Source organism: Strix aluco, chromosome 21 (genome assembly GCF_031877795.1).
Source record: "Strix aluco isolate bStrAlu1 chromosome 21, bStrAlu1.hap1, whole genome shotgun sequence".
NCBI lineage: Eukaryota > Metazoa > Chordata > Aves > Strigiformes > Strigidae > Strix > Strix aluco.
Window position 1 is genome coordinate 6306540 of NC_133951.1, and position 10320 is coordinate 6316859.

At 57.9% G+C, this 10320-nt stretch overlaps 1 pseudogene; it reads left to right on the forward strand.

Annotated features, from left to right (window-relative positions):
• The first annotated feature begins 4867 nt into the window (after window positions 1-4867).
• LOC141932980 (large ribosomal subunit protein mL38-like) lies at window positions 4868-8955 on the forward strand (annotated as a pseudogene).
• Window positions 8956-10320: the final 1365 nt, after the last annotated feature.

Sequence of the window (10320 nt, forward strand, 5' to 3'; positions counted from 1 at the left end):
GGGCAGGTGCTTCGTCAGATAAGACAAAGACTTCTGATGCCCGTGCCACCACCCTGGGGACACAGCCAGGATCCCCTGGCATCAAGACCCCTACGCTGGGGAAAGAGTCAGGGGCCCCTGACACCCAAACCTCCACCCCAGGGGCACAGCCAGGGTCCTCTGACACCCAGAGCACTACCCCAGGGGTGCAGCCAGGGTTCCCCAGCACCCAAACCACCACCCCAGGGGTGCAGCCAGGGACCCCCAGCACCCAAACCACCACCCCAGGGGTGCAGCCAGGGACCCCCAGCACCCAAACCACCACCCCAGGGGTGCAGCCAGGGTCCTCTGACACCCAGAGCACTACCCCAGGGGTGCAGCCAACACCTCCAGGGACCCAAGGAGGAGGAGCAGGGGTTAGAGATCCCCCTTGACACTGGTCCCAGGGCCACATCCCCTTTGCAAGAGCCGTCCGTGCCCTGGTGATCCTCAGGCTCCTGCAGTGTCTCCGATCGCTACGCAGAGACGGTGGAGGCTCTCCGCCAGATCGGGCAGCTCAGCCACCCCTGTGCCAGCCTGAAGGAGCAGGTGGCCCAGCTGGAAGCCAGCAAGTCAGACCACGCCGAGCTTGAGAAGCTGCGCCTGCTCTTCTCGGAGGGAGGTAGGAGCCCCTGGGGGGGCTGGCAGGGGGGTGTTTGGCATGGGGACACCCTGGGCTGGGGGCTCATTGTGCTCAGAGCCTGGCCTCAAAGGCGAGACCCCCTCACTGACAGCATGTCCCCTCGGACCACATCTAGACAAGGAGAGCATCGCCAGCGTTCTGGCCGACCTCCAGGGCCGGGTGTCCTCGCTGCAGGGCCTGACCAGTGACCTGCAGGGCGAGAATGGGAAGGTGAGCTGGCAGCAGTCCCTGGGGGGGCTGCGGGGATGCCAGGGCGGAGTTGGGCAGGGAGGAGGCGGAGGACATGGAGTTGTTGGAGGCAGAGACATAACTCGGGGTGGTGAGAATCAGGCTGTTCCGGGAGCAGCCCAAGGCTGGGTGGGTGAGGGTGCTGCTGGAGTAGCTGGTGGTGTTGCTCTGCACCCCAGACTGGCACACACGAGAAGCTCAGCAGGGGCAGGTCTTTGCCATCTCTTGGGAAGACACGAGAGAGTGTCCAGGACAGCAGGTCATACGTTGGTTTCCCCTGTGCCCATCCTAGGAGCGGGCAGAGGTGAAGATACGGGTCTGCGCACTGAGAGCCCAGGAGGAGCAGCTGGCGAGAGAGAAAGAGCTGCTGGATGAGGCCTGGCAGGAGCTGAAGGCAGACAGGGAGGAGGTGAATGGGGCTGCGCTGCGCGTCCGGCAGCAGGAGGAGGAGCTGAAAAGCGTGACCAAGGTAAGCGGAGCATCTGCGCTTCCGTTCCCAGCTGCACACGGGCTGGCAGCAAAGCTGGGCTTTCACAGCCCTGCCAAAGCAGGGACAGAAAGCCTGTCCTGGAAGGGGAAGGAGGGGATGCCCAAAGGAGTCGTGCCCCAGGGCAGCGCGGGTCCCTGTCCCCAGCCTCCCCAGCTGCTCTGCCTTGCAGCTCTCCTCCCAGAAGTATGAGGAAGGGCAGCGAGCCCTGCAGGAGGCACACAGGGTCGAGTCGCAGGACCAGTCGAGGCTGCAGTCCCTGCAGTGGCAGTTGGAGCAGGTCAAGCAGCAGCAGGAGCGTCCGCACCAGGCAAATACCCCCTTGCCTTCCCTTGTGGGCCTGGGGCCGCCGTGCCAAGGGCCTGAACCTTTGCCAACAGCTTCTCTCTCTCCCTTTCTCCCCTGGATGGGGCAGGACCAGTCTAGCATGGCTCAGCAGAGGAGCCAGCTCCAACAGCTGCGCCAGGAGCTGTCCAAGAGCCCCATGATGCTGCGGACCACAGGCTGGGACTCCAGTGCCCCTGAGAGTGGCTTCTCCAGCATGCTGTGTAAGGCTTTGTGCTTGCTGCTGGTGGGAAGGGACGTGCTGGGGGGCAGCTGCACTTGTATTCCACTTCTCAGGAGGCTTGGTCCGTTCCTGGGGGCTGTTTTAGTTCCCCTGTATATAAACCTCAGATGGGTGTTGGCCGCCTTGTCCTCTGAAGGAGCTCAGCGAAGCTCTGAGCCAGGGCAGTGCCAGGAGAGGGCAGAGAGGCCAGGAAGGGAGAGGCCGGTGGGTTGAAGCCCATTTGCACTGGGAGCGTGGGGAGGATCCTGCTGCAGGGACACGCAGGCAGCACCCAAAGGGATGCTGTGTCGTCTCCATCTGCGGTTTCTCTGACGGCGGCAGCACCACACAACTGGGCTTCTGTTCCAGGCTTTCCACCTCCCATCGGCAGCCCGGGAGGTATCCAAGAACTCCTGGCCAGGGCCAGCTCCGCCGAGCTCAGTGCCACCCTGGCGATGATGAAGTTCCGAGCCCTGCAGGTGAGTTGGTGGGAGACGGGGGTGGGAAGGGGCTTCAAACCCGCTGGGTGGGAGCAGGGCTGGGTGAAGCCTGATCTGAGCCTGGTAGGAGACAGCCCAGGCTGTGGCTCAGATCATTACTGAGCTGTGGGGCTGGGTGGGCTTGGAGAAGCCCCGGGCACCTAGACGAGTGATGGCAGAAGCAAGGACGGGTGGATCCTCCTCACAGCTGGTCTCAGGCTGATGGAGAACGTCCTCCATGGGGTTGCCCTTGTCCTCGCCCTGTCCGTGGATGGGAGAAGCCAGCTCTGTTGGCCTCTGGCATCATGATGTCCCCGTCTGTCACGGTCCACTCGGTGGACTCGTGATGGTTCGTTTGCTACGATCTCGAAAGTGCAAAATTAAGGCGACCAACACCAAAGGGGATAGCAGTAATCAAACAGTGAAACTTTATTGGGTTGCCTGTGAAGAGGCACGCGATAGTTAGAGATGGGTGAAAGAAAGGAGAAAAGTAAAGTTAAGTTTTAGAGAGAAGAGGGAGAGAGGTTATAGCTACCACCGCTGATCTCACGACGTCCTAACGGTCCCGGGTCCAGCTGATGCTGCGTCGTCGATCGTCGTGGTCCTTGGTGGGGAAGCTTCCAATTTTCGTTGTCCAGAAGTAATCTTTTATGCTTAGTAACACACCTTGCTCCACCTCTGCCTCGGGGGTCTCCGCCCTTCTCAGAATTCAATTATCATATCTCCACCCCTCTCGAGCAAGGCCATCGCGCGTGCGCGGGGGGGAGTATCCGAGGTGTGGTCAGTCTCGGAGGTGGGTAACCTTCAACCAGGAGGTGTGTTTTGGTATTATAATGAAGCAAAGTTCATCTGAGGTTCATGATTTCTTCATCGGTGTTATGGCAACAGTCACGATCCATCTTTTTGACAATGGCTATGCAATTATCACTAACTGCTCTGGCTAGGCCCAGGTACCGAACAATAGCACAACACTCTTTGTACTGCACGGCTCAGGCACCAAAGAACAGCACTGCACTGCCTGCACCACACGGGTCAGTACTCAGGAGAACAGCACAGCACTGGCTGTGCCACACAGTTCTGCATTCAGGAGCCTTTGCACCACATTCCATTCCAGGGGTCGGCAGCTGCGCTCCAAACAGGCTGTTGTCGGGTACCTCACTGTCCATGTCCCTGATGACAATGTTGAGACAATGCTGATCTTCTGACCGACTCTTACACCGTCCTCTCCCGTCAGCCCGACGATTCCCTGCTGGGCCCTTCCCCAGGTGGGGCTGCTCTTTGAGGCTTCCGCTGTGGGTCTTGCTGAGAGTGTGAGGTTGTGGGCTCTGGGCGGGGGGAGCCCCCACACCCCAGGGGGTACCACGGATGGTAGCTGCCCCCTGCTGACTGCAGGAAGGAGGGTTTGGGATGCTTCCCTCCCTCATGAGTGACACCCGGGACTGTCAGCCCCCTTCTGTGGCACTCTCTGATACCCCTTCCATCCATCCCTCTCTTCTCAGGACCACGCTTACTTAGATAATGAGCAGCTCTTCCTGGAGTCCCTGAAGAAAAGCGTCCTACAATGCTCCTTTTGTGCCAGGCTGAAGGGGTGGCGTCCCCAGGCCATGCTCAAGGGATGGCTGAGCAATAAACCGATCTTCACACGATCACCAGAGTTACTGTACTTCTTGAGGCCTGGGTGCTCGGTGGACCTTTCCACAAATCAAGCACAGCAACAGCAGGTTTTTGTGCTGCTTTTATACACAAAAATCAGAGGCTTTTCCAAATACGCCTATTGGATACGGATTGGTTAGTGATTAACATCCTGCATGCTTCTACTACTGCGTGTGCTCAGGGAAAGGGTCTCAACCCGGGCAGCGTCTTCTGAACCTGTGTGTGTGTGTGTGTGTGTGGTTTTTAGTATTATAACGAAGGTAGTTCACTTCCAGGACACTCAAAAGTTAGTTTTATTGCCACGTTAATTAATCGGTTGTTCACTGTGCTAGGTTGTCCAATATTTCATCCCCAGCACAATCCCAGACCTTCTCTTTATGTTCCAGGGTGTTCCACTTGTTTCCTAGGGTTTGGAGATCACAGTCTATCCTGTATGAATTTCTCATCACTAGCGCAGGTTTTCTTGACCACGCTTCAAAGTCCCACTTGCCCGAGCTTCAACCCCTTGGGTGCGGTACCTGTAGCCCCTGGCGCGATCCTTAACCACGGCTACGAGCAGATGTGGACTGTGCCAAGAGCCACGGTGTGTGTGGCCTCCATCTCTGGGGGTGGCAGCAAGGGCCGCTCTGGGCGTGGGGCAGAGGGGCAAGGGCGGAGGGAAGAGCGGGTCCCTGCGGGGCTGTGGGTGGGTTTGTAGTCAGGCGCGGTGCCAGGCAGCCCCGTTGCTCTGGCAGCGGGGGCCTTGCAGGGCCGGCGGTGCGCGGCGCAGCCCCTGTCGCCATGGGAACGGGGGCCTTGGACTGCTGGCGGCGCGCAGCATGGCGGCGCCTTTGCTGAGCGCGGCGCTGCGGGGCGGGCGGACGTTCGGCACGACCGGTGAGGCGCGGGCCGGGGAGCCCCGGTTCCCCGTGAGCGGGCAGTGGGAGGCGTTTGGAGTGTGTGTGTGGCGGGGCGGGGAGCCCTCGGCCGCCTGGGTTCCGCAAGCGTGCTGGCGGGGACGGCTCCGGGAGGGGGGGGTGGCAGCGGCCAGGGACCGCGCTCCCGCTCTCCCGCTCTCCCGCTCTCCCGCTCTCCCGCTCTCCCGCTCTCCCGCTCTCCCGCTCTCCCGCTCTCCGCCCGCCCCGGGCGCTCTTGGTCTTGTTTCTCGCTTTCTGTCTAAAGCGGGAACTCTGTCCTCTTCCAGCTGCGCTCTGCAAGCGGGCGGCCCCGCTGGGGCCGATGCCCAGCGAGGAGATTGACGTGGACAACTTGGAAGCGCTGGAAAAATACCGCAGTTTCACTCGCTACTTCAGGCTGGCGGAGAAGGAGAGCAGGAAGCCCCGCTGGTGAAAGACGTACCGGCAGCACACCTGCCGCCCGCCAGGTACTGGTGGGAGGAGCTGCTCCGCGCGAGGTTTTGCTGCTGAAGGTCGGGGCAGCTGTGGTTGGGTTTGCCCCAAAGCCTGCCCTGTAAGGAGCTGATGAGGTGCTTTGGCATGAGGTTGGCCCTTTCCCGGTGCAGAAGTTTGCAGAGTGCAAATGTCTTCAGGGGAAATGGATGTTAGTTTTTTGGAAGGAGGGCGGCTGGCCGGGACCTGCTAAAAGACGTGGAGCAAAGTAAAGTCGTGAGTCCTTGGAACCCCAGTAGTATCAGAGAAAGCAGATGAGGACCCAGAGCTTTAGAGCTGCAGCAAATAATAGCAAATTTGGCTGCTCTGCTGAGCAGGCTCAGAGACCAGAGCTGCTCCCCAGCTGGCAAACCTGCGGGCCTGGGAGTGTGATGGTTGGGGAGGGAGGAGGGAGCAGAAGGGTGGAGGTGCAGAGGGAGGGCAGAGGTGGTAGAATCGAGTCTCTGACATCTCGGAGTTTGTGTCTCTTTCACATGCTCCCTACTGTTTGGCAGGGGTTTTGTGTTTGGGTATTTGGAGATTCATGTTTTTCCCATACATGATTTTTTCACCCCTCTCTGAAGAGCCAAAGACCGACATCAGCCTGCCGCGTGCTAAGCTGCTGCGGGCACAGGAGAGGAAGGAAAGAAAAAAGATCCTGAGGGAGAACCGCCAGAGTGCCGAGATGGAAAGAGCAGCGCGGCTCCGGACTGGTCTGTGCCGCACCACCTCCCTCCCTGCCCCGGCCGCTCTGGGCCCCCAGCTGCCTCCTGCAGCGTTTCTCTCTCCTTGCGGTGCTGACTCCCCTCGACGAAGTCAGAGCTGAGTGGGAGAAGACCAGCGGCCCTTTCCACAAGCAGCGTGTGGCGGAGCACTGCGGGATATTTCGTGACTTGTTCAAGGGGGCCACGTTCACCCCCTGGGTTCCCTTGAGGGTGGAGTACAGCCCAGAGGACGAGTACCTCATGCCGGTCTGCTATGGGAACGTGGTGACGCCGTCAGAGGTGTGTGAGGGGAGCTGGGAGCAGCCTCGAGCCCATGTGTGTTTCTGTCAGATGCTTCTAACAGGCGTTGCTTGTTCTGGGGATTTCTTTTGCAAGGGTATTTCCCCTGTGATGAAGGAAATATGTTTCTTGGACACGACAAGGACAGAGCTTTGCAACAGGGTCGTTGTCTGTCAGCAGGCTGGTGTTTGTTAAAGCCCCCTGGGGGCTCTCCGGGTGGAGCTGGCTTACTGGGTGGTGGTGTGGCTGTGCCCGGTTTCCTGGCCATGCCCGTGACAAGTGCACGTTCTTTGCCTTGGAAATTGTGATCTGGTCTGAATGGAAGCTGTTGTTTGAGCGATTTACATTCCCTTTCTGTTGCTCTTCTAGGCTTCCAGTCCCCCTGCAGTGTCATACGAGGCAGATAAAGGCTCCCTCTGGACTTTGTTGCTGACAAATCCAGGTGAGTAGCGGGTTCTTTAAAAAAAAATCTTTGAGCTGGGTTGTTTCACTCTGCTTTTGGTCAGCTCCTGTTTCTTTTGGCTGCACAAGCTGACGTGAGGTGATATCTGGAAAGCAGGGACATCTTACGTATGCAGGAGAGATTGTAGCCTCCCCAAATTTCTGGCGGTTGAGAGATGGAACAGTGATGCAACGGGACCTGTGTCCGAGTGTAGAGGGAAGAATTCCCTGACTCCCGTCTTTTGTTTACCCCCCAAAGCCCTCTCTCCCTTGGCAGTCTGCCTGGGGGGTAGGTTAGCTGACACTGTTTGCCCTGAGAAACCAAAGCACAGTGACGCGAAGCAGCTGAGCAAGAAGTCCTTTTAGTCTTGGAATTCCATGTGTAGAGTTCTTTGCTCCTCCTTTTAAGCTCAATCCTATAAGGTTGAGTTACTTTTCTGGTAGGAAAGGAGTGCTGGGAGGTCTCGAGCTGCCCCCTCCCTTCAGAGCGGATCCGGGCATGGGGTTGGTGCAAACATCAGGGTGTCCCTGAGTCACCTTTCCCTGTGGTGTGCGTTTGCAGATGGACGTTGAAGAGATGCGGACTCGGAGCACTTGCGCTGGCTGGGGTGAGTACGGCACCTCGCAGCCGCGCGCTGCTTGGCTCAGGGAAGTCCCAGGCGGAGCAGGCAGAAACTCCTCCAGCAGAGCTCGGGAAAAAGGATGCCTGTGAGAACAAACAGCCTGAAGAGAGAGAAGGGATGGGGGGAGTGGAGGCCCTCCCAGCCGGGGAACGTCTCAAGCACTCGCGAGTAGCGGAACTGTGGTTGTGGGGTGCAGAGTGTGGAGCTGATGAGGCTGCCTGGGCAGCACAGGGTGGGCTGGAGGAGGGAGCCCTGTGGAGACGGGACGGTTCTGGTGGCAGAGGGGAGGACACCAGGAAGTTCCCTCAAAGGGCAAGAAAGGAGCGAAATCAAATCCCCGATGGTGGGTGTCCCCCTGCAAACCCCTTCCCGGGCACAGACGTTGCTCTGAGCCCCGCCAGCCTCTCGCGTGTGTCTCCCTGCGGCGCCGCTGCAGCGTCTCCTGCCGCGCTCCTCGGCCCGCGGCTGGGGGGGGTCTGTCTCGTGAAGAGCCGCGCGGGCGGGCAGCGCGCGCCGCGCAGCGGGTGCGGAGAGGCGGCGGTTGGGCCGTTGGGCGCCCGGCGGCGGAGAGGTGGGGGCTCCCCGGGGCGGCGGCAGGCGGTGTAATAAAACATATATGGTATTTGTTATTCAAATCTCAAGGGGAAAAAGAAGTTGTAGTCAGGATGTTGTGGCCGAACAGTTTTGTAATTCTCTTCTGTAAATAAGAAATAAGATATATGTATATAGTTTCTATTGTTAAAATCAGTTGTTAGAAGGGAGCTAAAATGGCCCCCATCTTCAAGCCACTCCAAAAACACCTGTGCTGAGTCATCCCCCCTTCTCTGATGGAAACCTGAGAAAAGCCCGCGAAAACCGGAGAAAAGCCCGCGAACCTTGTTTACACCTTTGCAGACCCCTCAGGGTACGCCCATCATGAATATGGATGAAGCCTACACTATAAAGGGACTCAGTTCTGTCCTGTGAGGTGTGTGTCTTGGTAGAGCAGAGACTCCCGGCACACCCAGCGCTGTTTTGCTCACTTGCCGCTTGCTAATAAATTTTTATTGATCACTAAAACTTGAGAAGTGGTTATTTCCCACTAAATTACAAGTAATCAATAACAAATTTGGTGCTGTGACTCGGATCCAGATCTTTTGGTGCGAAACCCCGGATAGGGGAGGCGCCCTATCTTCGGATAGCCCCAGTCTGAGGATCTCGTGGCCAAAATGCTGGATATCCGAACCCCTTTTAATTCGGACTCGGGAGTGAGCAAAAGAATCTGCAGAACCCCTTAAATTTTGTGCACGAAGACCGATCGAAGACTCCGGGGAGGAGTAAGTATTTGCGTTTGTGCGGTTATCCGTTCGGTTGGGATTGGTAATCCCAGAGTGCGAGTGAGTGAGAGGTCTCGAAGAGATCACCCGAGTGCGGACCCTTTAGTCGTGCAATTCTCGTAGCCCGCGAGGGAGCGAGTCACGAATAAGGGGAGCGTGTGTGTGTGTGAAAGAAGGCACTCTGGAAGATGGGACAGAGGGAAAGCAAGCCCTCTGGATCCATGGGTGGGGGCAAGGAAGAATTGCCGGATATCCCACTAGATAGTCCTTTAGGAGTTCTGTTAGAGAATTGGAAAAATTCCCCAAGAAGTCATGACATCCACCTCCCCCCCGCCCCCCCCAACTCCCCGGGGCTGAGGAGCTTCCCCCGCCCCGGGGCACCGTTGCCTTCGGGGTGGAGGCAGCTGAACTCCTCCCGCTGCTGGCTCCAGCTGGGAGAGGGCTTGTTCCCGGGGCGCCACCGGCCCGACCCGAGCAGTGTGCCCAAGCCGAGCCCTGGAGCAGTGTCGCGGAGCCTGGCCCAGCGTGGGGGAGCGGGGGGGGCAGAGCTGCCCCCTCCCCAGCCGGGAGGGCCCGTCCTGAGCACCCAGCTGCCCTGGGGGGGGTGGGGCTGGGGCAGGGGGCACCGAGCGGCCCTAGTGAGGCTCCGTAATGCCAAATTAGCGTTTAGGTTTCTGCTCAGAGACAGGCTGCAGTAAACTGTCTCAAGGGGGCTCTGTGCTGAGCCCCCCCCTTTCTAACCCGCTCATACTTGTAACCAATGATTCTGACCCCGAATCTCCCAGACCCCCTCAGCGGGTTACCCGAAGCAAAGTTAAGGAAGGGAGGTTATACCCCCTTAGAGAAATGCTTGTGCCAGGAGTGGGGGCACAAGGGGAACCGGGAGCGGGGTATGTTGCTGTTCCCCTCAACACTGGAGATGTGAGAGATTTTAAAAAAGAAATGGGGAACCTATTAGAGGACCCGCTTGGCGTAGCCGAACGGGTGGACCAGTTTCTTGGCCCAAATTTATATACCTGAGATGAATTACAATCTATCCTAGGAATTCTATTTACTATGGAGGAACGAGATATGATGAGGAGGGCAGGTATGAGACTTTGGGACCAGCAACATCAAGTGGGTCCCACAGCAGATCAGAAGTGGCTGTTGGTAAAACCCAACTGGAATAATCAAGACCCAGGCCACCGAACCCACATGGCAGATTTAAGAATGATCATAATTCAAGGAATTAGAGAGTCAGTTCCCCGAGGGCAGAATATTAATAAGGCTCTTAGTGAACAACAGAAGAAGGACGAGAAAAAGTTTACAGTTGTACTCGGGAGTAGATCCTGCCACCCCTGTGGGGCAGGCATTATTAAAGACTCAGTTTGTGGCTAAGTCTTGGGCAGATATTAGGAAGAAGCTAGAAAAGATCGAAGACTGGCAAGGGAGAGGAATAGATTAATTGCTGAGAGAAGCTCAGAAAGTTTAGGTGGATTCCTACTTGAAGTGGTGGTATTGTTCTCGTTATCAAT